We start from the raw sequence: 22,710 nt of genomic DNA, 5'->3' as shown, positions 1-22,710 counted from the left end.
ATAACCCTCAGCATGATGCCAATTCCAAGCTGGGCACTGTCATCAGATGGGAAAACTCCCACTCAAAGAATCCTCTCACAAGACAGTTCCACCAGCTTTCTACAAAATAGTCAAAATAAACACATTTCTGCAGGTGGTAGCCAAAGAAGCAAAACAAATATTTTCCAAAACCACCCCCCATCCCGTAGGAGGGTGTCTGACATGAAAACACTCCAGAATTTCACATTGACTTTGTACTGAAAAGCTCCATTTGGCTCCAAACCCAGACAGCTTTAGCAACACAACCCACTGATATTTCCACAGCCACCCTCCTTTTCCTCTTAATTGGGCTGTTGATGAGCCTCACACTCAACGTAATGGGCTCTTCCAATACTGCTGTGCTGCTCATTCGGAAATAAGAGCATTCAATCACCAGGATACTCTTCCCACGCCTGCCAACAGAAGCACACTGTCCTGCGATAAAGTCAGTGCCTGTCAACAGACGGGACAACGACTTCACTCTCAGCTCTGCTGACAACCTGGGCTCCTGGCAGTGTCCTCAGAGGAATGTTTCTATATCTACCCTCCCAGGCTCCCTGCAAATCAACAGCAGACCTGCAAAATATGTCCCAGGGCCCTGCTGATTTTCATCAAGAGGTTCATTGGAGGAGATGATGGAGGGGAAGCAGAACACCGGTAATGCTAAATTTTCCCTTCATATGTCTTTTTTTTTTCTTAAATATCTGGCACTTTATCCCACCATGATTTTATTTATTTTTAATTTTGGCTGTGCCTGGTCTTTGCTGCAGCACATGGGCTTTCTCTAGCTGCAGTACATGCATGGGGTTACTCGCTAGTTGTGGCACGAGGGCTTAATTGCTCCTCGGCATTTGGGATCTTAGTTCCCCAGGCAGGGATCAAACCTGCATCCCCTGCTTTGGAAGGCGGATTCTTAACCACTGGACCACCCAGGGAAGACTCCCTTCATATGTTATTAAATCAAGTCTCTTTCGCCAATTTCCACAGCTGGTGTATCTTTAAATACTAATTTTTAGAAAATCTATGACTTAGGGTTCCACTTCAACTTTCTTGCCACAGAAAACACACTCAGCCTTCCAGGCACTTCTATTTATATCTGTCTTTCCTGAAATGACTTGTGGACAGGCCCCGGTTAGCCGGAATCTGCTCCTTCTTGCTTTTGGGTGGAAAAGCTAAGTGAGGGAACAGGCCTCCTGAGCGTAAGTACCCCTACTTTGGAGACAAAGCTTTGGCTTTGAAGAGGAGGTCGGGATTCCACAAATAAACTGTGCTGTTGATATCATCTGCTTCTCCTCATGTCACCTTAGGTATCCAGAGAATCTGACACCAACCCTGGGAGGAACATAAAATTCCACTGCAAGAAGAGTCCACTTTGCAGGGCAGAGAGCTTCTTATCGGTGGGCCAGGGGGTCAGTGTGTCTAAAACAGCTGCTTGTTTCTGTTCTCTTCCTCCTCTCCCTGCTGCTGAACAAAATTCAGGAGTCTTCTATCATCATCATTTATTACCTGGTGGCCTTAGGCATATTTCCCTGAAAGCTTCAGTTTCCTCATCTGCAAAATGCAGATAACACTGCAAACGCATTGGGTTGTTGGAAGGATTAAATGAATTTTACACATAAAGAGTTCAGAAAAGTGCCTGATACATGGTAAAAGCAAAACAAACATCTGTGGCTGTTATTACATATAGTTTTTGAACAGCCATTTATTTGGTGGGTTAATGTTAATAAAAGGCATTTCCAGAAGACTTTTCCTTTTTAATATCCAATTTAGAAGAAACTGGAGAGTCAAGAAAAAAAACTGGGAAACAACCATGCCAGATTTTAGGAGGCAGCAACACCAACAAATCTGAAAGTAACTATGAGCTCTTTGCTGTAATTTTCCTTCGAGAAAGTAGTATCTTTAAAAAAAAAAAAAAAGATTAATTATTCACATTTTACAAGTGCACATAGCAATTTGTCTGCCACTGGTTGTAAAGATTAAGGAGAACAGGCTTCATCCTAAGAAGTTCCTGTATGTGAGGACCATGTAGTACAGAAAAAGGTAGTGCAGCAGTTTGAAAATAAGGAGCCAGCCTGTGCCAGGTACCCAGAAGATGGCTTATCAGCCTTATCTACTTTAATTCTCATATTTCAGGAAGTGGACATTATCTTCACCTTACAGATGAGGAAACAGGAGACCAGAGCTGACTTCATTAGACTCAGGTTCACATAGTAAGTGGTAGCTGTGATTCAAACCCAGATCAGATGGACTCAAGTCTAGGACGATTTTGTAAATTTCTATGAGCGTTGGCCCAAGCGTGTTCAGTGGGTTCTGAATGTAAAGAGATGTGAAATAGAGAATTCTATACCCAACTCTGTTGGGAGAAAAGCTGAGTTAAATAAAAGTTATAACTGGGTTGTCTTCATTGCAGGTCTTTTCAGAGGCTTCAGTATGCAAATATATACTCTGGATCCCACAGTGTGACACAGTGTGAAATATTTGTCACACCATGGAGGCCTGTGTGTGTGTGATTCATCATGCTCTACTGTTCCATGGAATAGAGTCTGGTAACCCCACACTCATCCTGTACTGCTTTCTCATGGCATCAAGGGCAAACTTTTTATTCTTAAAACTAGGATTTGTTTTCACCCTTTCCTCCAATCACTAACATTTTCCCTGTTTTTTGATACCAGTGCTATTCATTAATTTATTCACTTGTACATATGTTATGCTAGACACTCATTCATTCATACATACAGTATGTTATGCTAGACATTATACCTGGGACAAAGGAAAATGACCCCTGGACATCAGCAGACATTTATTCATACACAACTGAGAACTTTACTTTAGAACCCTGTTTCTGAGAGAGGAGGACAAGAGAGATAAAAGAAGTAAGAGGATGGATAAGCACAGGTTTTTCTGGCTACATTCAATACCTTTGTCCCTTTCAGAGAACAACACACAAAGCTCAGGGCCCACATTTAAATTAAACCCTAAGCAAGTTGATGACCTGCCCTGTTCTCCATTCAGTAGACCTCACCTCATTCTCAAAGGGTAGGTGAATTGCTTGTGATTTTGAACTTGGCCCACATCCAGTTGTCCAGACCACCCTATTACTGCTTCACTGCAATCAATTATATTAGGTCTTCAATTCCTTTGATTCCCTTCCAATCCAAATTCCCCCTTTCTGGGGGTGACTCTTGACGGTCTAGCCAGTGTATTATCGAATGGTGTATGGAATTTGGAATGGCATTTCCATACGAGGCCCCTGTAACATTCCTTTTCCAGGTTCCATTCTGAAACACATGTGCTATCAGTTAGCACAGGAGTCTGAGAAGGGACACGGCTGAGGAAGGGACGGGGAAGAAGAGGCGGGTATTCAAAAGGCAGGCTCCTCACACTGTCTCTCAATAAAGAACACAGTCCCCAAGTAACAGTTTTGATATGACTTCACAGATAGGATAAATTGGTTTATTATATCCAACTATCTTGGTCTGTAGTTTTCATCTCTGGAACTTTCATTTTTTTGACTATGCAGTATGTGGAATCTTAGTTCCCCGACCAGGGATTGAACCTGTGTCCTCTGCATTGGAAGCATGGAGTCTTAACCACTGCACTGCCAGTGAGGTCCCTTCAATTTTCTTTTACAATTTTAAATGTCAGTGGTCAGTTAAACATGGCTGCTGGAATCAAGAAGAATTTTCTGTGGCTCAGGCAGTGAACCAAGGACTCAGGTGACTTACCCACCCTGTGTTTCCTTCGATAACAAATCATTCAGCAGTTATTTTGGCAGGTCCACGGGAGGTTTTTCTCTACAGTGAGTGAGACAGCCTTCCTGTTCTCAATGGAGGCAGACACGATTCTGTCCCAACGGGAAGGAAGGAGAGAGAGTGAGGTCGGGCCATGTCCACACGAAGATGGCCCCTCAGCATGTCAGCTCTCTGCCAGGTCTGACAGTGGGAAGCTTGACACAGGAAATAACCCCACCAGCAGCCACATTTTCAGTGATTAATTGCACCCACCATCCATCCCTCTGGGCTCACAGAGGTCTTAGAACCTAAGAACTCTTGAGAAGAAGTCTGACCTAGACCTCATGAAAAAGAAGAAATTATACTCACTAGTCAATAATGGTTTCAAAAAGGAGACTTGTGAAGAACTTCACAATCTAAAAGATAATCGGATATTGTGCAGGAAATACATCTATTGTCAGAACAGAAGAACCAAAAGAACCTTTTGTGACGGGGGAATAAAATAGACTTTCAAGAGAATCATGAACAGGAAAGTTACTGCTCTGTAATTAACAGCTTAGGCTTTAAAAGGTGGGGACACAACAGAAATCAAAATATAAACATCTGTGTTGGCGAGTGCCTAGCGGGGAGCTGTCAATCCCTCCCTGTAGGTATGAGCAGCAGACATGAGGAGCTAAAATGCAATAGTTCAAGAGGAGAGGACTCTCAAAATACACAAGAGGAGAACAGACAGCTAGACATTAGGCAGTTAAAGTGGTGCAACCAGAAATGTCACATTCCAAACTGTGGAAGACAAGATGTCCCTTTGAGGGACCCAACAGAGAACAGGAAGTGAAAGAGGACACCTGGCTTCAGGGCTACTGACCAAAGCAAAATTATTTTTATCACTTGGAAGACACTGCTGCTGAAAGCACTGTTTCCCAGGCAGGGATGTGGTATGTGTCCAGCCTGCCCCACTGTATGTTACAGCTTCAGAGAATCACTCCTGCTGAAGGACGTCACCGCTGGCTAGTCACTAAGACACCCTGAGTGGCCAGAGAGGTGGTTTTAAACACCAAGCTAAGGACCTGGAGTTCTGGAAAGAATTCACAGATGTAGGCGTTTCTTACTCTTCCATCATTATCTTTTGGGGAATCCACATCGCTGGTAAGAGGAGGCTGTTCGGTTTTCTATTGAGGCATTCAGGTTGGGGGAAAAATGCTTCTCTATTTCAACTCCTTAAGATTCCAGGAGGCTCAAGTGCCACTGAGGTTGTGAAATAGCAAGAATGGAACAGCCATATCCAAAGCTGCAAATTACCAGTGCATTGGGGAAGTCAAATCAGGTAGTGACCATCTATGAAGAATGAACTTCCAAGTGGGTTGTGGTGGGTCTTCACAGTAGAAAGGGCACTTTATTAATGTTGACACTGATACCACCTAGCACTGTTTGAAGGGTGATCAAGTAGCTGCTATTCTTAAAAAAAAAAAAAAAAAAAAAACAGGTATTGTTTTCCTAGGATAGGTATCAGTTGGTTAGCCAGATTAAAAAAAATTTTTTTAAGAAAATCTTATATGAGATTACTGTTGTTCACTCAGTCTTATCCAATTCTTTGTGACCCTATGGACCATGGCATGTCAGGCTTCCCTGTCCTTCACTATCTCCTGGAGTTTGCTCAAATTCATCTCCGTTAAGTCAGTGATGCTATCTAACCATCTCCATTGTTACCCACTTCTCCTACTGCCTTCAATCTTTCCTAGCATCAGGGTCTTTTCCAGCGAGTCAGCTCTTCTCATCAGGTGTCAGCAAAATGATTTCTCTGCTTTTTAATACGCTCTCTAGGTTAGTCAGAGCTTTTCTTCCAAGGAGCAAGCATCTTTTTAATTTCATGGCTGCAGTCACCATCCGCAATGATTTTGGAGCCCAAGTCTATCACTGGTTCCATTGTTTCTCCATCTATTTGCCATGAAGTGATGGGACTGGATGCCATGATCTTAGTTTTTTGACTGTTGAGTAAGAGATTACATCAACTAGAATTTTGAGATAATTTTTTAAAAATTTCATCATTAGACTAGGACCATGGTACAGTACTCTCTGTGCTTTCTTTTCTTTTTTGGAATGATCTCTTTCTTTCCCATCTAGATGGTGAAGACTTCTAAACATGTCCCAAACATGTCCTTCCAGAGCACAGTCTCCGCTGAGCCCCAGAGCTATACTTCCAGCTGCCTAGTGGATGCTCCATGGGCTCCACAAACCACGCATGTCCAGGCAGAACTATGGCACCTGGTCAATCTCCCCGTAATCCCACCTGCTCTCCTTCCCGGAATGGCATCACCGCTCATCCAAGTAGATGTAATCCTCCTACCTGTAAGATGTCTCTCACGTGGTGTTCCCCTGCCCATCACAAATGTTTCTACTTCTGTTTAACTTTATTTTATAAAGACTGATTTAGTACTGAGTGTGTCTAAGAACTTTCTAAGACTTTCATCCTTTTTTGCCTTCCATCACCAAGAACCTGCAGACCAGTCTTCCTCACCTCCCGTCTGCTCTTCCTAAGGCAGTCAAAGTAGCTGCACTAAAATACAAATCTCATCACAGCACTTTCAGACTCTAAGCTCCCAAAATTCCTTGTTTTCTGTACTCCTTAGCATGGCCCATAATAGCCTTTATTACCTGCTTGTCACTTGTTCTTCGTACTCCCCATGAAGCTTATATTGCAACCACAACAAACTAGGCACCTGCTCTCACCTTGCTTTTCCCTCTGCTGGTGAGGGTTTTCTCTACCTGGAACCCCCACTGCCCTGCAAGTTTCAACCAGAAATAAGGAAGTTTACCAAGAGAAGCATTTCCCAGCCTGGAGAACCCCAAGGGAAAATAATAAAACCCCACGTGGACCTAAAACCCAACCCCAAGTGAAAACAGAACAGTTCAACAGAATGGAAAACAGTTGGGTGATTTTCTTAACCATATGGTCAAGCTCAAAAAATAAAACACAAGAACCTAATATAAAATAACAAATGATGAAGCAATGACAAACTGGAATACTTTATCCATGCAAAAAGGAAATGTGGAGGAATTACACAGCTGTAGTCACAGAAGCAGCTGTTGAGTCAGCCAACTAGGGGAAAGATAGGCCTGGAAATCAGAGATGGATGATTTATGCTAATTGACTTATATTTGGTCTGAGTCCTCTCTATTTTGTATTTCTAAACCTCTTGTCAGCATCATTTCAAGTTCTACCCATTTCCAGCAAGTTTCATACAGCATTTTTTTCCAACTGTCTCTTCTCTACTTTTACAGATGATGATGAAAAAGGAGATGAAAATGCAAGTGAAACCACAGGCCACTTTCAGAAACTCCCACGTATGCAAATTCCATTAACTGGAACACAAGTGTCAGGGGTTCTGTGAGCAAGAACTCAGATTAAGTGAAGAACACAAGACAACCAAGACATGACCTCGAATTCCAAGACTCACAGTGTTGGAAGACTTGAGCCAACAGCCTGGGATGACCAACAGGCACTTCAAACATGGTGCATCTAACACCCAACTTGAGTTTGTCCTTCAGATTTGATCCTCCTAAGACCTTTCCCAGGTCACTCACTGAAAACAGGAATCTTGCAGCTGCTAAAAACAAGACCTTGTTTGTGATGACTCTTGACTTCCTTCTCTCTGATAGGCCTCTACAGTCAGACCAAAAGTAAATCTCATCACCTCTAAGAATCAGGATCTGACTGCTTCTCACCCCTCAAGCCACACCCCAGTCATGGCCCATGTCCTCTCCTATTCAGAAGCCTCCTTGTGGGTCTTCCTGCTTCTACAGACTACTATCCACAGCGGTCAAACTCAATCTAAAAAAAAAAAAAAAATGTAGGTCCTCCAAATGTCCAGACATCTCCTCAACTAAAAATTCAAGTCTTTACCACGCCTGCTTAACTCTACTGACTTTGCCCAGATCTGTCTTTAGACCCGCCCCCGACCCCTCCCATAGCCACCCCCCCATAGCCACACCCCTCCCCTAGCCATACCAGCCACAGAGACCCCTGCGCTGATCCTCAGACCCCGCCCCCGGCCCCGCCCCCTGCCTTTTCCTCTGCCAGGGCTCTTCCTCTAACCAGTATCCTCCTGATGGTCTCCTGCCCTCCTTCCTCTTTGGGCTCTGCTCAGACTACCCCTTCATTCAAAACTCCTCTATAAAAAGTACCCGGGAATTCCCTGGTGGTCCAGTGGTTAAGACTCCACACTTCCACTTCAGGAGGCATGGGATCCATCCCTGGTGGGGAGAACAAAGATCCCACATGCCCTGCAACACCGCCAAAAAGCATAAAAATAAATTAAAAAATTTAAAAAGTGCCCCATGTCTCTCCATTTCCCTTTTCTCATCTTATTTTTCTACACATCCCTTCCGCCACATGCCATTTCTTAGATCTGTCTACTACCTGCCCCTCTTCTCTGAAAAGTTAGTGCTAAGAGGGCGGGTCCTTTGTCCCATTTACTACTGTGCTTGCACACCTGCACAGCAGGACGTGATTGGCCCTTATTAAACACAGGCTGAATAAATGAAAGGGCATAAGAGAAGAAGATATGCACACAAGAAATGAAATGCCAGATCAAAGGTAGTTCATTTAGGTAGGGACTCTGCTAATAAAAGAATCATTTGCCTTCTCTGAAAGTTTCTTTTAAAACAATGCCTTTCTGTCTCTGTAGGATTCCATTTTAAAAAGTCAATTTGCATGCAACTCTGTGCAGAGCTAGTGCAGAAGCGAAGCCTACTTGATTCCCCACTCAAAGCACACTGTGTAGTGACTGACAAGGATCGTTATTAGACACAGTAGAGCCAAATAGCAACTGGTCATCGCCTGCTCTCATGGAGTCTCTAATGTATAATATTCGGGATGATAGAGCTTGAATATAAAAGACTGAATGTGGAAGCTTTGTTACCATTTTTGTAAGCAAAAGACTTCTTGGAATTCAGAAAAGGGCAAACTACTTTCCACCTAGAGTGATCGTGAACCTAGCTAGGTTCAGCATGTGGAGACAGCTGGACTTTGGGGAGAGGTAACCTGGAGAATCCCATGGACAGAGGAGCCTGGGCAGGCTATTGTCCATAAGGTCACAAAGAGTCAGACATGACTGAAGCGACTTAGCATAAATGCACACACAGAGAAGACCTAGGACTATCTGAGATTTGAAGTGGAAGACGTTTACAACACCAAGGGCGGAGCTGGGCATGATTGTGGCGATCTGGTGCAGACTGCAATTAAATGCCAGTTTTTCAGATACTGAATACCTTGGTTTGAAGTCACTTTCAATATGCTTTATAATCAATTTATATTTTAAAAAAGGAGATGTAAAAGGTTAATACCCTTAATGTTAAATGCTTCAGGAAATGTTCTAGTCATTTTTAAGGCCTTTTGGGGGTGTCCTTAACACTTCATTTTTTAGTTCATTATGAAAATGTCACTGATACAAAAATAATGACCTGGGTCTAACTTTAATATGCCAAGACCAAAGAGAAATGTCAGAGTGGAGGGTATTATCTGCCCCAGATGCACTGAATTTTACTGAGATGCCAAAGCTTAGAAGCAGCATTAAGAAGATAGATACTGCCCAAGATTCAGACAAGGGTTAAAGGAATCAGGCATGAATTGCTAAGACCAGCCTTGGTAACAGGACTGGAGAGGGATATATTTATATCACACTTACCCAAAGCCAATCCTGACAAACACACGATCAGAAGGAACCTGTGTGAAAACATTGTTACAAGAGAATCAAGAGGTGAAGAAGAGAAAAATAAGCAGCTCATAAAGGTCAGAATAGACTCAAGGGTCACATGGTCACTTTTCTAAGGATTAACGTTTAACTTTCAAAAGAAATCAGAAACTATTCTTCCCAAAGTGATCTGACTAAGCAGCCAACTCTTTGCACTACAAAGCAGGGGATTCCTTTCATTACTATCATTTAAAAGAAATTTTAATGCAAAATAGTTACTCACATTGTCTCCATTAATCTTGCCCCCGCCCAAGACATGGTGGGGGAGGGGAATAGGCAGCAAAGCATTCCTATTAGCATAGCCTTAGTGTTCCCCCAGGTGGCTCAGTGGCAAAGAATCCACCTGCAATGCAGGAGACCCTAGTTTGATTCCTGGGTTGGGAAGATCTGCTGGAGAAGGGATAGGCTATCCACTCCAATATTCTGTAGGAGAGGCGGGTTTGATTCCTGGGTCAGGAAGAAGGGATAGGCTACCCACTCCAGTATTCTGCAGGAGAGGTGGGTTTGATTCCTGGGTTAGGAAGATCCCCTGGAGTAGGAAATGGCAATGTACTCCAGTATTCTTTCCTGGAAAATCCCATGGACAGAGGAGCCTGGTGCACTACAGTCCATGGGGGTCGTAAGACCTGGACACGACTGAGCATGCATGTGTGGTGATCTCCAAAGTAAAAGTGAAACCACTCTTTATTAAAAAGATCTGGGCCACAGGAAGTCCATTCTTCTCATATCTGAAATGAAATAAACTAGGAAAGAATCTATAAGTAAAGTTGTTGCTGGATCCAGTCTTGCCGGGGTTCTGAGAGCACAAAGAGAAGGAAAACAGGAGACTTCATTCTAGGATGAGATGGTTAGAAAGCATTACCAATTCAATGGACATGAGTTTGAGCAAACTCCAGGAGATAGTGAAGGACAGGGAAGCCTGGTGTGCTACAGTTGACAGGGTTGCAAAGAGTCAGACAGGACTTAGCAACTGAACGACAACAATAACCAGGAGCTGACAGATGGAATCCAGAGAGAAAGGCCCTGGCACTGCAGGACAGAGCTGGGTACCACATGGGCTCTGGGAAGAGTGAGGGGGATCAAGAGGAAGAGAGTGCCTGGGGAAATACCTTTTCTCATCTCCTCTTCCTTCAAAAAACTGTAGTGACTACTAAAAACAAAAACAATGAACATGTGTCAAAGACACTTAAGCTGCCATGGGAAAGTCACAGATTTGCCAGAGAGACTCTAGGGAGTATAGATGTTTGGTGGAATTTCATATAAGTGTCCCTTTGGGGAGAAGAAAGAGTCCAGAAGTGTCCAGAAGGACAGCATGGTTCAAGTCGGGAGTTTTACCTGCAGTTGAGCGTGGGTGTCAAAATAACTTAAAATTCCCGATTTTAGAATCTTGACACAATCCAGCCCTGGGAATCACAGAAAGCTCAGCCAAACTTGGTGGAAGCCAGTGTTATTGCTTGTCTATTTGCCATTTTCAGAGTCACATTGTTGCAGGGAGAAAACCAATTCTGACTCCATGTTGGAAACTATTTCTTTGACTTGCTTTTCACTGCCTTTATTATCATAATCATACTCAATGGCTTGCCTGGAGGACCCTCCCCCTCTGCTTGACTGTAAACTAAAGTGTCTTTGTTTAGTTCAGGGAGAGATGATTTGTCCCTGCCCACCTGTGAATAGAAGAGATTAACACACCTCTTCTGAAGGTTGGACATTTCTCTTGGAGATGTTTTTGCCAGGCTGAAAATCCTTCCACTTTACTTCCCCACTGCCTCTCCCTCTCTATTCTGCCATCTGACTTTAGTTTCTCGTTGCTTTTAGTTCTCTGGTAGCTCAGCTGGTAAAGAATCCACCTTCAATGCAGGAGATCCTGGTTCGATTCTTGGGTCAGGAAGATCTTCCGGAGACAGGATAGGCTACCCACTCCAGTATTGTTGGGCTTCCCTGGTGGCTCAGCTGGTAAAGAATCCTCCTGCAATGAGGGAGACCTGGGTTTGATCCCTGGGTTGGGAAGATCCCCTGAAGAAGGGAACGGCTACTCACTCATATTCTGGCCTGAAGAATTCACAGCCCATGGGGTCGCAAAGAGTTGGACACAACTGAGTGACTTTCACTTTCACTTTTTTCTTTCTCTCTGATCTGTAAAAGAACCTGGCATCCAGACCCCAATAAGATGGTTATTTTGAAGTGCTAGCCTGCCATCTTCTCTGTCTGCTGCCTCCCTGATTAAAGTCTCTTCCTTGCCTCAACACTTAGTCTCTCGGATTCACTGGCCTATTGTGTGGAGAGCAGAGCAGGCCTGGACTCGGTAACATGACATTGGGATTATTATACATATTATCTACAATTTTTAACATCTTTGTATCTCTCTGCCAAGTTCTTTAATGTCATTATCTCTAATATTCACTCTTGACCCTGTAAGGATACCCAGAAGCCTGAGCTTATGAGGGTGACCAAGGCCACCCAGTAATAAGTGGCAGGAAATAGCATGGCACTCAAGCTAGGGCAACCTCTGAGCCCAAGCTCTGTCTTTTCTGCCCAACACATGCATTCCACGCAGCACCCCCAAACCCTGCTTCTCTGTCAGCATCTTCTCCCTGTGGGTGGTGACTCTTCCTACTCCCTCACTCTGACGGAGCCTTTACCATCTCTAGACGAGTGCTAATGAGCTGTCTTTGTCAGGCAGGTTCTCAAATCTATCATACCTTTTTTTATATTCCGAGATTTAATTAATAAAAAAACTTGCCTAGTCACATACATTTTAAAAAAATCAACATAATATCCTAATTACATAAAGAAGACATAAAAGAGAAATTTATAACAAATCAGATACACTTCAATATGTAAATGCTCAGGTACAACTACATCAGCAAAAGGTAGAAGCAGGAGGTGGGACTTCCCTGGTGGTCCAGTGGTTAAGACTCCGTACTTCCAATGCAGGGAACACAGGTTCGATTCCTGATCAAGGAATTAGGATCCCACATGCTCTGTGACCAAAACTAAAATAATAAATTTAAAAAAAAAACAGAAGGAGGATGCTGGCCCCTCTACATGAGACCAGTATGAACTCAATAGCTACCCATGCAGACCGATAGGAGACCAGTATGAACTCAATAGCTACCCATGCAGACTGATAGGAGCTACCCATGATCTTTCTGAAATAAATGTATAATAAAGTTCTAAATAAAACAAAGAATAATATCCTCTCAATTAATATAGTGGTTGCATTTCTTTTTTTTCTGTTTTTTTTCTGTTTTTTTTGGTTTTGCACATAATCTATATTTAGAACCAGTTAGTACGGTTTCTTTCTATACTCATCTACCTAAGGCCAATATTGCCCTAAAAGGGGATTTTTTAAAATAATAAAACAAAAAACCCAAACAACTACCAAAGTGACCTGCAAGTAACAATCAAAGAGGAGAAGAGGGTTCCCATGATTTAAGACTAAAAATAGTCACAGAAAAATGACATCTGCTGGGTGGCATTTTCGATATTTGATTATGAGATCATCTCTCCATAAGCCAATGAGAACAGCCTCAACTTTAATGCCACTCAGTCATTAACAACTATCCCTGCAGAACTTCTTGAAATTTTACGTGTGCTGTGATCATGGGGCAGGGAAGGGGACACGTCAAAATGTGGGCTCATCAGATTTGGGATGAGGACTGAGATCCTGGATTTTGAAGAAGCTCCCAGGTGTGGTTGATGCTGCCGGTCAGCAGACCAAGTTTTGAGTAATAAGGTGCTTTAGAGAATCAAATAATTAAATTAAACAGGCACCCTGCCTTCAGAGAACTTACAGTTTAGGTCAGGAGATACATATACATATGTATGCACACATATACCTTCCAAGTAAACAGAAGAGCTACCTACTCTAAGCGCCATACAACAGATAAGGTGTTATTCAAAGTCAAAGGAGGGGGACTTCCCTGGTGGTCCAGGGGCTAAGACTCCAAGCTCCCAAGTCAGGGGGCCTGGGTTCTATACCTGGTCAGAGAACTAGATCCCACACGCTGCAACTAAAGATCCTGCATGCCACAATGAAGATCGAAGATTTCTCACGCTGCAACTAAGATCTGGTGCAGCCAAGTAAATACATAATATTTTTTTGTAAAGAAAAATGGAAGGATGATAGTCAGGGGCAGTTGGGCATCTCAGTAGAGATGGTGAGCAATTTAGGCTGATTTCTTAGTAGACACAAGCTTGGGCCTGTAGCCACAGGGAAGACAGGGTTGGCAGAGACCAAGGCCAACCAAGAGACAGCATCAAGAAGTGTGGCATGCTCAGGTGAGGAAGGAGATGAGCGGTCCCTTCCCTGTTGGGAGGGAATGATACAGGAGGTGTGAATAAAATGGTGGAAGCCAGGGTTGGGAAGCTAGCTTAAGAGAAGATTGGGAAAGACCCAGGACACTCAGTCAGGAAATCTAGAGCTGAGCTTACGACAACTATCCACAGAGCAGCAGGAGGGATGGATGATGAGGTGCAGGAAGAGAAACAGAGGCTCTGGACCACAGAAGAGGCTATTGAAATGGTCGTGAGAACGCTAAGGAAGGTCTGAATAGAGACGGTCATAAATCTTTGAGAAGAAAAAAAAAATGCTGAGCCATTTACATCTGCATTTCCTATATCAGGCTTTCCTTTGAATAACAGTCTACCTTCTCCCAATCTGACAAGCAAAGTTATAAGCATTTCTTAAAAGGTTTGGGAAAAATAGATACATGAATTAAAAGTTATAAGACGATGCTCTTGGAGCAATCAGTCCTGGGTTACATTAGAAATAACTAAGAAATGCTGTCATTCCCCCCTCCCCGAGAGATTTAAGTTTGCTATCAATGAATAATGTCCCACCTAACACAAAATACTTGGCCATTTTTCATCTTCAGAAGAGTTGGATTCAGTGTGATTAACCACATTTTCCCTGACTCTAATGCCTGGCACTGTGTCAGTTTTAGGTCACCTGAGAAAGATATGTATTTCCAGAGAAAAGGGTCTGGCTTTGAAAAAGAGTAAGAGGCTGCCTTCAAAACATTAATTTACAGAGTGGAAGGATTCAAGGTTGTTCCAAGGTGGAAAATATTATAACTTGAAATCCCCCAATTACCACATTATTTGGCTCGGTCTTGTGATTTAACACTCTGATAATGGGGGCTTCCCTGGTGGCTCAGCGGTAAAGAATCTGCCTGCCAATGCAGGAGACTTGGATTCAATCCCTGGGTCGGGAAGATCCCCTGGCAAAGGAAGTAACAACCCACTCCAGTATTCTTGCCTGGATAATCCCATGGACAGAGCAGCCTGGCAGGCTACAGTCCATGGGGTCGCAAAAGAGTTGGACACGACTTAGCGACTAAACAACAACGTGGACAATGCCCAAACTGTGTCTACCTTTTGGATCTTAAAGTTTCTGATCACTGACTCTTTTCTTCTCTCAGCAAGACACAGCAGAAACCTCTGAGATGTGCAGCGGACCAAACAGATATCTTAAAGGTTTCCACGTTCTTTTCTGAATCCTGATTAAGTTTGAATTCTTCTAAAGAATAGTTTTGCTCTGAAGAAGTTTGCAGAATTGTACAGGGCAGCAGAACCATGTTCTGTTAAGGAGACTGATACACCGACTGCATTTCTGTTTACAAAACACACATTCAGTTGTCTCTTTTCTCCTTCACGTGAGAGTTCCTAACTGCCATTAATTTGCCTAATGGAAGCAACAAATGACACACCCCTCGGTAACAGAAAATGTGTCATATCAGTGTTCAGTCTCCATCTCACTGACATTTGTTTAAAAAATGCTCTCTTTGACTGACTATTAAAAGAAATCTTTATCTGAGTAGACAATTGCACTAAGAACTTGAATGGATGCAAACTAGTGGAGGAAAAGTGTGAAATGTACATGAAATAGGAGGGAACTGTCTGGACCAATCCAGCAGAAATGAAGCCCCAAGGTGGGCTGTCCCACCGCCTCCCCCCTTGGGGGAAGGGGACTTCAGCAAGGACAGCTGTGGGGACACCCATGCCAGGTGCTAGCAATGCTAGTTAAATAGCCCTTGCATGGTCTGTTCTGTCCCAGATGTGAGTTTCATTCATGGGCACCAAGGTGACTCTGGCAGAAAAACTTTCGGTAGAGAGAAGCTATTAATTGAAAACACTGTTGATAATGCAGTTGATGGAAGAGCAAGACGACAGGGGGAACTTCAGAGGTTGAAGCTCACCCACAAGACATCCTGAACTTCGAAGCCTCACAGCTCATGCTCAGGTTGGAGATCCACAATGGAAACTTTTAAGCTGAGCCCTTCTAATCCTGACGGCTGCAAGCCCAGTAAACACACCTGGTTACAAGTTAGGAGAAGAGTCCCTGCGCATTTGTGTCATTTCCTCGATGTACCATGAAAGATGCCAGGTGCTTTCTTCTGATGCATGAGAGGGAGGGGAGAAAAAGGCAGGGAGGTGGGTGGTTAAGTTCACGGCAGAGAAGGCAAGACAGAGTTAATTTAGCTGCTGCTGCTGCTAAGTAGCTTCAGTCGTGTCTGACTCTGAGCGACCCCATAGACAGCAGCCCATCAGGCTCTACCGTCCCTGGGATTCTCCAGGCAAGACCACTGGAGTGGGTTGCCGTTTCCTTCTCCAGTGCATGAAAGTGAAAAGCGAAAGTGAAGTCGCTCAGTCGTGTCCGACTCTTCGCGACCCCATGGACTGCAGCCCAACAGGGTCCTCCATCCATGGGATTTTCCAGGCAATAGTACTGGAGTGGGGTGCCATTGTAATTTAGCTACTGAGGTTAAAAAACACTTTCTGAGCTTACAGTTATATGCATTTTGAAATGCAACTTGCAGCAAGCAGAAGTCAGACTTCTGGTTCATAGGCTGCTGCAACTAAATCCTAGATGTCTGTCTATTTCTAGTGAGTGAACGAAAGTCGCTCAGTCCTGTCTGACTCTTTGTGACCCCAGGGTCTGTCCATGGATTCTCCAAGCAAGAATACTGGAGTGGATTGCCAATCCCTTCTCCAGGGGATCTTCCTGACCAGGGATCAAATCTGTGCTCCCTGCAGTGGGAATGTGGAGAATTAACCACTGGATCATCAGGGAAGCCCCTAGACCAGCTTTTTTGTTTGTTTCTTCTTAAACCCAAAGGTGCTCTGTATCCCCTCCTCACCCTCTGTGAAGACCTTCCAGAAGTGGTCACAATAAGGCAGTGACTCCCCACCCAGAAAGCAACACCCTAAATTTTAACTTGACTCAGACTTGGATCTTGTCAAACAGTCCACCTCAACCACAACCTGGGAGTTCTTCCTTATTAGTGAGACAGAGTAGTGTAAACAGTTTCCTCATTTTTGGAGTCAGCACAGTAATTCTGCAGTAGACAAGCAGCCCACCATGAACAGTCTGGGACAAACTCCACCAGGGTTTAAAAAGTTAACAGAGTACGTTTAACTCTAGATGAACTATACAGACACCCACTGCCTTCCCACCCTCCCCTCTAACCTGGTCACAGTTTATGGAACAAATATCTTTGACTTCCTCTGGCCCCAGAACCACAAGGTCTTGGGGAAAGTTGGCTTGACCAGCCTGAGCAGACAGGGTAGAGGAAAGTGAACTTGGATGGGCAGAGTGTGCGACTGGAAGAATACATGGGTGATACAGAGCTCTGGGTTATTGGTCCAAATGGATCCAATACAGTGCTTCCTGGGCCCAGCTTCTGGAGTTTTCCATCAGTTAATCAATTTCTATAGCATACTGTTGTGCTCATTTAGCCTTCATTCTAAACTACATCAGCTCAATCCTTTGGGCTTTTTTTTTTCCCCATAGCATCATAATAATCCCTTTTATACCCAGAATAATGCATTGTTTTGACCGTTTCATTCTCACACATGCCTCCCTTAATTCTCCCATGAGCCTTTCCTGATTAGACAAGAACCAGAGGTCTCATCAATGCATATGTCCGTGACAAACCTGGACAAAGTGTTTCAATTACTACTGAGTGCCTGAGCCACTAGACAAAACCCCTCCAATGTCACATCATTTGATTTGTGGGCCATACACACAGGGACACATGTTAACTATGATTCACCTAAAGCCCCGTGTATCTATATAGAATTTCACCTATAGCAGATGAACCTAAAGTCTTCAATCTTAAGACCCTGAGGATCCCTTGTATTTTAGTAGTAGCTCCTAATTTTAAAAAATCTGCAAGGATATATGATCCTTCATAGGACTCTTTTTCAAATGAGGGGGGTAGGAAAGCAAGATGAAATGGGTTAATACTAACTCTGTGGTAGTACATAAACACTGAAGTTTGACCAAAAACATACTTCTGATAAAAGTTCATGAGTGGATGGGAACAGAAATGTCATTTTCCCCAAAGACTACCTTAGAAGTGTCCCCACATGCCAAGGAGGAATGGAAGGAACAGAAGTAGGATGTTTGATCAAGTTTTCTAAGATAAAAGCTGATGGGAACTTCCCTTTGGGGATCGGACTCTGGAGCTGCGCATGAGTATACAGCAAAAAGAGGCAGCTTGAGGGTCCTTGTTCACAAGACCACCTTGGGGCCTATGCTTCCTATCCCAACACAACTGTAGTCGAGGTGGGGGTGGTGGCACCGAACAAGTGTTAAGTGGTGGCACTTAACATAAAACAGAACAATCCATACAGATGATGAATGGAAACCAAGCTTTGCAAAGAGAGGACTATCGGCTATCCCCATGAGATAGATTTTAATTCTCCCAAAATAAAAGGTCTTAAGAGAAATGTCTGGAGAAGGAAATGGCAACCCACTCCAGTATTCTTGCCTGGAGAATCCCAGGGACGGAGGAGCCTGCTGGGTTGCTGTCTATGGAGTCACACAGAGTCGGATACGACTGAAGCAACTTAGCGGCAGCAGCAGAAAGAGAGATGTCTGTTCATATTATGGTTTGAAAAGCCTTCCTCCTATTGTATGAGGGCAGTGAGTCCAAACTCAGCAAATGAGAAAGAACCACCTCTCTCTTTTTTTGGAAATTATAAAACCTCACCTGAGAAATGAAAGACAATATTTATAGGCATAGTTTTCAGGACACTTTCACAATTCCAACAGATGCCAACTTTGGGTCACTTTTCCATTGTGAGAAATTGTGATGAAAATCATATTTTACAAGTTATGTTTCATTTTTTTTAATGCAAGGAAGGCTTTCTTCTACAGAGGAACACACCCCATGATATGACTCTTTACTCCTACTCAGATAATGACTCAGGTGTTCACTCATGCTTGGAGCTTTCCTCCCTCTCTTTTCACTCTAATTTCCGCCATCACCCTGGGCATTCCAGGGCCCTGAGGACCTTTCATACCTTTGTCTCCAGGACCTTGGGTCTTTTCTTTTTAGCCTGAGCCATCAGGTATATGGGATCTCAGTTTCCTGACCAGGGATCCAACCCTTACCTCCCTGCAGAGAAGGCTTGGAGTCCTAACCACTGGACCACCAGGGAAGTCCCTTGGGTCTCTTTACTTTAGAGATTCCTTGCCAGTTCTTCACCCTCATTAACGGCCAACCCTTGGAGCAGAGCCCACAACTGTTACTCTGGGTCTGAATTTTTCAGCTTTCTTTTTTATAAATGTTTAACAGGAGGATAACTGCTTTACAGTGTTGTGTTGGTTTCTGCCGTGCAACAACATGAATCAGTCATGCGAGTGTGCGTGCTAAGTGGCTTCAGTCGTGTCCGACTCTGTGATCAGATGGACTCTAGCCAGCCAGGCTCCTCTGTCCATGGGACTCTCCAGGCAAGAATACTGGAGTGGGTGGCTATGTCCTCCTCCAGGGGATCTTCACCACCCAGGGATCAAACCTGTGTCTCTTATGTTTCCTGCATTGGCAGATGGGTTCTTTACCATTGGTACCACCTGCAAAGCCCATGAATCAGTCATAAGTATACATATATCCCCTCCCTCAAGTTTCTTTCTCATTCCCCGCCTCCACTTCTGATGACAACTTTTCAGTTCTCACCATCGCCTCCTCTGACAATGTCTTGTCCTCTTCCAGTTCCCTTTCTGTTAAGCATCTCTTCCTAAAAGTTCTGGACCCCAATATCTATCACTTCCCCACACTTTCCTCAAACCCTTCATCTCCTTTGACCATGTGATTCTTCCCACACCCACACAACCAAGCCTTAACCTCCACTCAGACCTCTGCTCTCACACCAGGCTGCTGATCACAGCTGAAGGAAGTTCCTTGGCCTTGCTGAATGGCGCCCCATCCTGCCGTGGTCCTCACATTCAGCTGGGCTCCCACAGGGTGAGGGTGATCATCGTCTCACCATTTCCATCTTCTTCCCACACAAATGCTCCCTCAAACCTTGCCCATTCCCTTCAGGTTCCTTCCTCACCAGCCTCTTCTCCATTCTCAGCAGAAGTTCATCACTGGAAAACTCCAAGGCAAGCAGTAAGCCTTCCCCCACTTCCCACAGCACCACAGACAATCTCATCTACACATAGCCTCCAGTCGTCCTCCTCCTCCTCTCTCTCCTCCCCATAGCAAATCCACCCACCAACTTTCTCGTGCCTTGGGGCTCTCTCCTCCTGGGCTTCCTTGGGGACCATACACTTCTTAGTCTTCTATGCAAAACTCCTTTCTTTCACGGTAACGTTCCCAGAAAGAGCATCTCTACTCCCCACTTCCTTACGGTGAGAGCTGGACCATAAAGAAAGCTGAGCACCGAGGAACTGATGCTTTTGATCTGAGGTGTTGAAGGAGACTCTTGAGAGTCCCTTGGACTGTGAGGAGATCAAACCAGTCAATCCTAAAAGAAATCAATTCTGAATATTCATTGGAAGGACTGATGCTGAAGGTGAAGCTCCAATACTCTGGCCACCTGATGCGAAGAACTGACTCATTGGAAAAGACCCTGATGCTGGGAAAGATTGAGGGCAGGAGGAGAAGGGGACGACAGAGGATGAGATGGTTGGATGGCATCACTGACTCGATGGATGAGTTTTGAGCAAGCTCTGGGAGATGGTGCAGGACAGGATAGCCTGGCATGCTGCAGTTCATGGGGTCGCCAAGAGTCGGACATGACTTAGAGACTAAACTGACTGATCTTCACCTTCCTGATCTGCCCGTCCCTGACCCACTGCTCCTGTTCCCCAACTGATATGGCTCCTTCCAAGGTTGCCTGGATTCACTGCTGCTAAATCCAACACGATGGCAATATCCTCACCTGAATGTCTTAGTAGTATTGTTTCATTTGTAACACTGGACTTCGTCATGTTTATAAACAAGGCATGGTAGGAGGAAGATAAGGGCCAGTAGAGAGAAATGGATTAAAAAGATAGGGGGAAAAAACATACATGTATATGCCTAGGCACACAGCAGGGAATTAATACATAGCAGCTATGTAAGCAGAAAGGGATCTAGCTTTTCGTAAGATGAAACCCAAAGGCTTCTCATCAGACTTGCCTGAAATGCACATTTGATCACACCACTTCCCTAAGGATGATCCTTCACTTGCTTCCCATTGTCCACAGGTTGAAACTCAGACTTCTTGACCTGATGTCCAAGCACTTCATTGATCCGGCTCAGCTCCCTCACTTTTCAGATGCCCCAGACACCCCCATGTACACGACTGTGTTGCAGGTTCATTAAACTCCTTACAGGCCACTTCCTGGACACACCATGATCTCTTTGTTTCCACGTGACTCTTTCGTGTCTGGCAAAATCTGACTCAATCTTGAACAATCAGTTTTAGGACCAGTGTCTCTGGGCAACCTTCCCTGATCCAAATGGCCCCTCACTGCCTTGCTCCCTCTAGGGTGAGGTGTCCCTTGCTTGGGTCCCCCTTCATGTTCTGTTCCTCAAGTCAGCACCTACATCCTACATAGCAACCCTGTGCCACCTTCCCCTAGAGAATTGAGGCAAGGGCTGAGCACCGTCCACACTTGCAGGTCCATTGCCTGCCACATGGTTGCTGTCCAATGCAGGCAGACCTCATTTTACTGTGCTTCACTTTATTGCATCTTTACAAACTGAAGGTTTGTGGCAACCCTGAGTTGAGCAAGTCCCTCAGGGCCATTTTGCCAACAGCATTTGCTCCCTTCATGTATCTGTGTCACATTTTGGTAATTCTCACGATACTTCAGACTTTTTCATTATTATTATATATATTAGGACAGAGTTCCTCAACCTCTAGGATCATCTAATAATGCCTGATGATCTGAGGTGGAGATGATGTAATAATAACAGAAATAAAGTGCACAATAAATGTCTTGTGCTTGAATCATCCCAAAACTAGCCCCCCACCCCAAGTCTGTGGAAAAACTGTCTTCCATGAAACTGGTCCCTGGTGCCAAAAAGGATGGGGACCACTGTGTTAGGGTGATCTGTGATGTTACTACTGCAAAAAGATTACAACTCGCTCAGGGCTCAGATGATGGCTAGCATTTTTAGCAATAAAGTATTTTTGAATTAAGGTAGGCACATAGTTTTTTTGAGCCATAATGCTATTGTACACTTAATAGACTAAAGTACAGTGTAAATACAACTTTTATATGCAATGGGAAACCAAAAAATTCGTGTGACTCACTGTATTGCAATGCTCAGTTTATTGCAGTGGTCTGGAACCAAACCCACATACAGTACAGTATGCCTGCATATAATTGTTGAAGGAATAAACAGAAATAGGATACAGGGAAAATACAGTGCGGATGCCTTGTATGGACTGCTGTGAATAGTAGGAAAAAAAGCTAAAGGAAATCTAATCCTGGGGACATCCCTGGTGATCAGTGGTTAAGAATCCATCTGCCAATGCAGGGGACGCAGGTCCTATCCCTGGTCCAGGAAGATTCCGCATACCTCAAGGCCACCGAGTCCATGCCATACGTCACAAATTACCAAGCCCGTGCTCTGCAACAAGAGAAGCGACCACACTAAAACTAGAGAAAGTTGTGGGCAGCAATGAAGACCCAGCGCAGCCAAAAAAAAAAAATTTTTTTTCAATCTAGTTCTGGGAGCAAAAGTTCATCAAAATCATGTCTCTCCATCTATATATCCGTGATACAGGCAAATACTCTTGAACATATTTTAACATTTTCAAATTAAAATAATACACAGGAAGAAATGCAACCGTAATATATGGTGTCCGACCTCCATCCCAACATCTTTCAAATAACAAGCTGTGTTGGCAACTGAGTAATTAGAGGAATATTAGAAGTGGGCACCTAAGTCGTGTGTCTAACTACATTATTTTAAAATCCTGTA

The 22,710-nt window shown here is 44.0% G+C and overlaps 1 protein-coding gene and 1 long non-coding RNA gene across 3 annotated transcripts in view; one reads left to right on the top strand and one right to left on the bottom strand.

Moving 5' to 3' along the window:
- KIAA1217 (KIAA1217 ortholog) overlaps positions 1-22,710 on the bottom strand; it is a 357,946-nt gene that overhangs the window by 242,504 nt on the left and 92,732 nt on the right.
- On the top strand, positions 498-9,014 carry LOC145532209 (uncharacterized). Of its 2 annotated transcripts, none has more exons than XR_014073088.1 (2): positions 498-675; positions 7,029-9,014. It is a non-coding gene; the product is annotated as an uncharacterized LOC145532209 (long non-coding RNA). The 2 variants fall into 2 exon arrangements; XR_014073089.1 differs by lacking the exon at positions 498-675 and adding an exon at positions 4,650-4,895.

This window comes from Giraffa tippelskirchi, chromosome 13 (genome assembly GCF_054371585.1).
Source record: "Giraffa tippelskirchi isolate mGirTip1 chromosome 13, T2T-mGirTip1v1.2.pri, whole genome shotgun sequence".
In the NCBI taxonomy this organism is placed as follows: Eukaryota; Metazoa; Chordata; class Mammalia; order Artiodactyla; family Giraffidae; genus Giraffa; species Giraffa tippelskirchi.
Note: the sequence above shows the minus strand (reverse complement) of the source record. Positions and strands in the feature narration are given on the sequence as shown.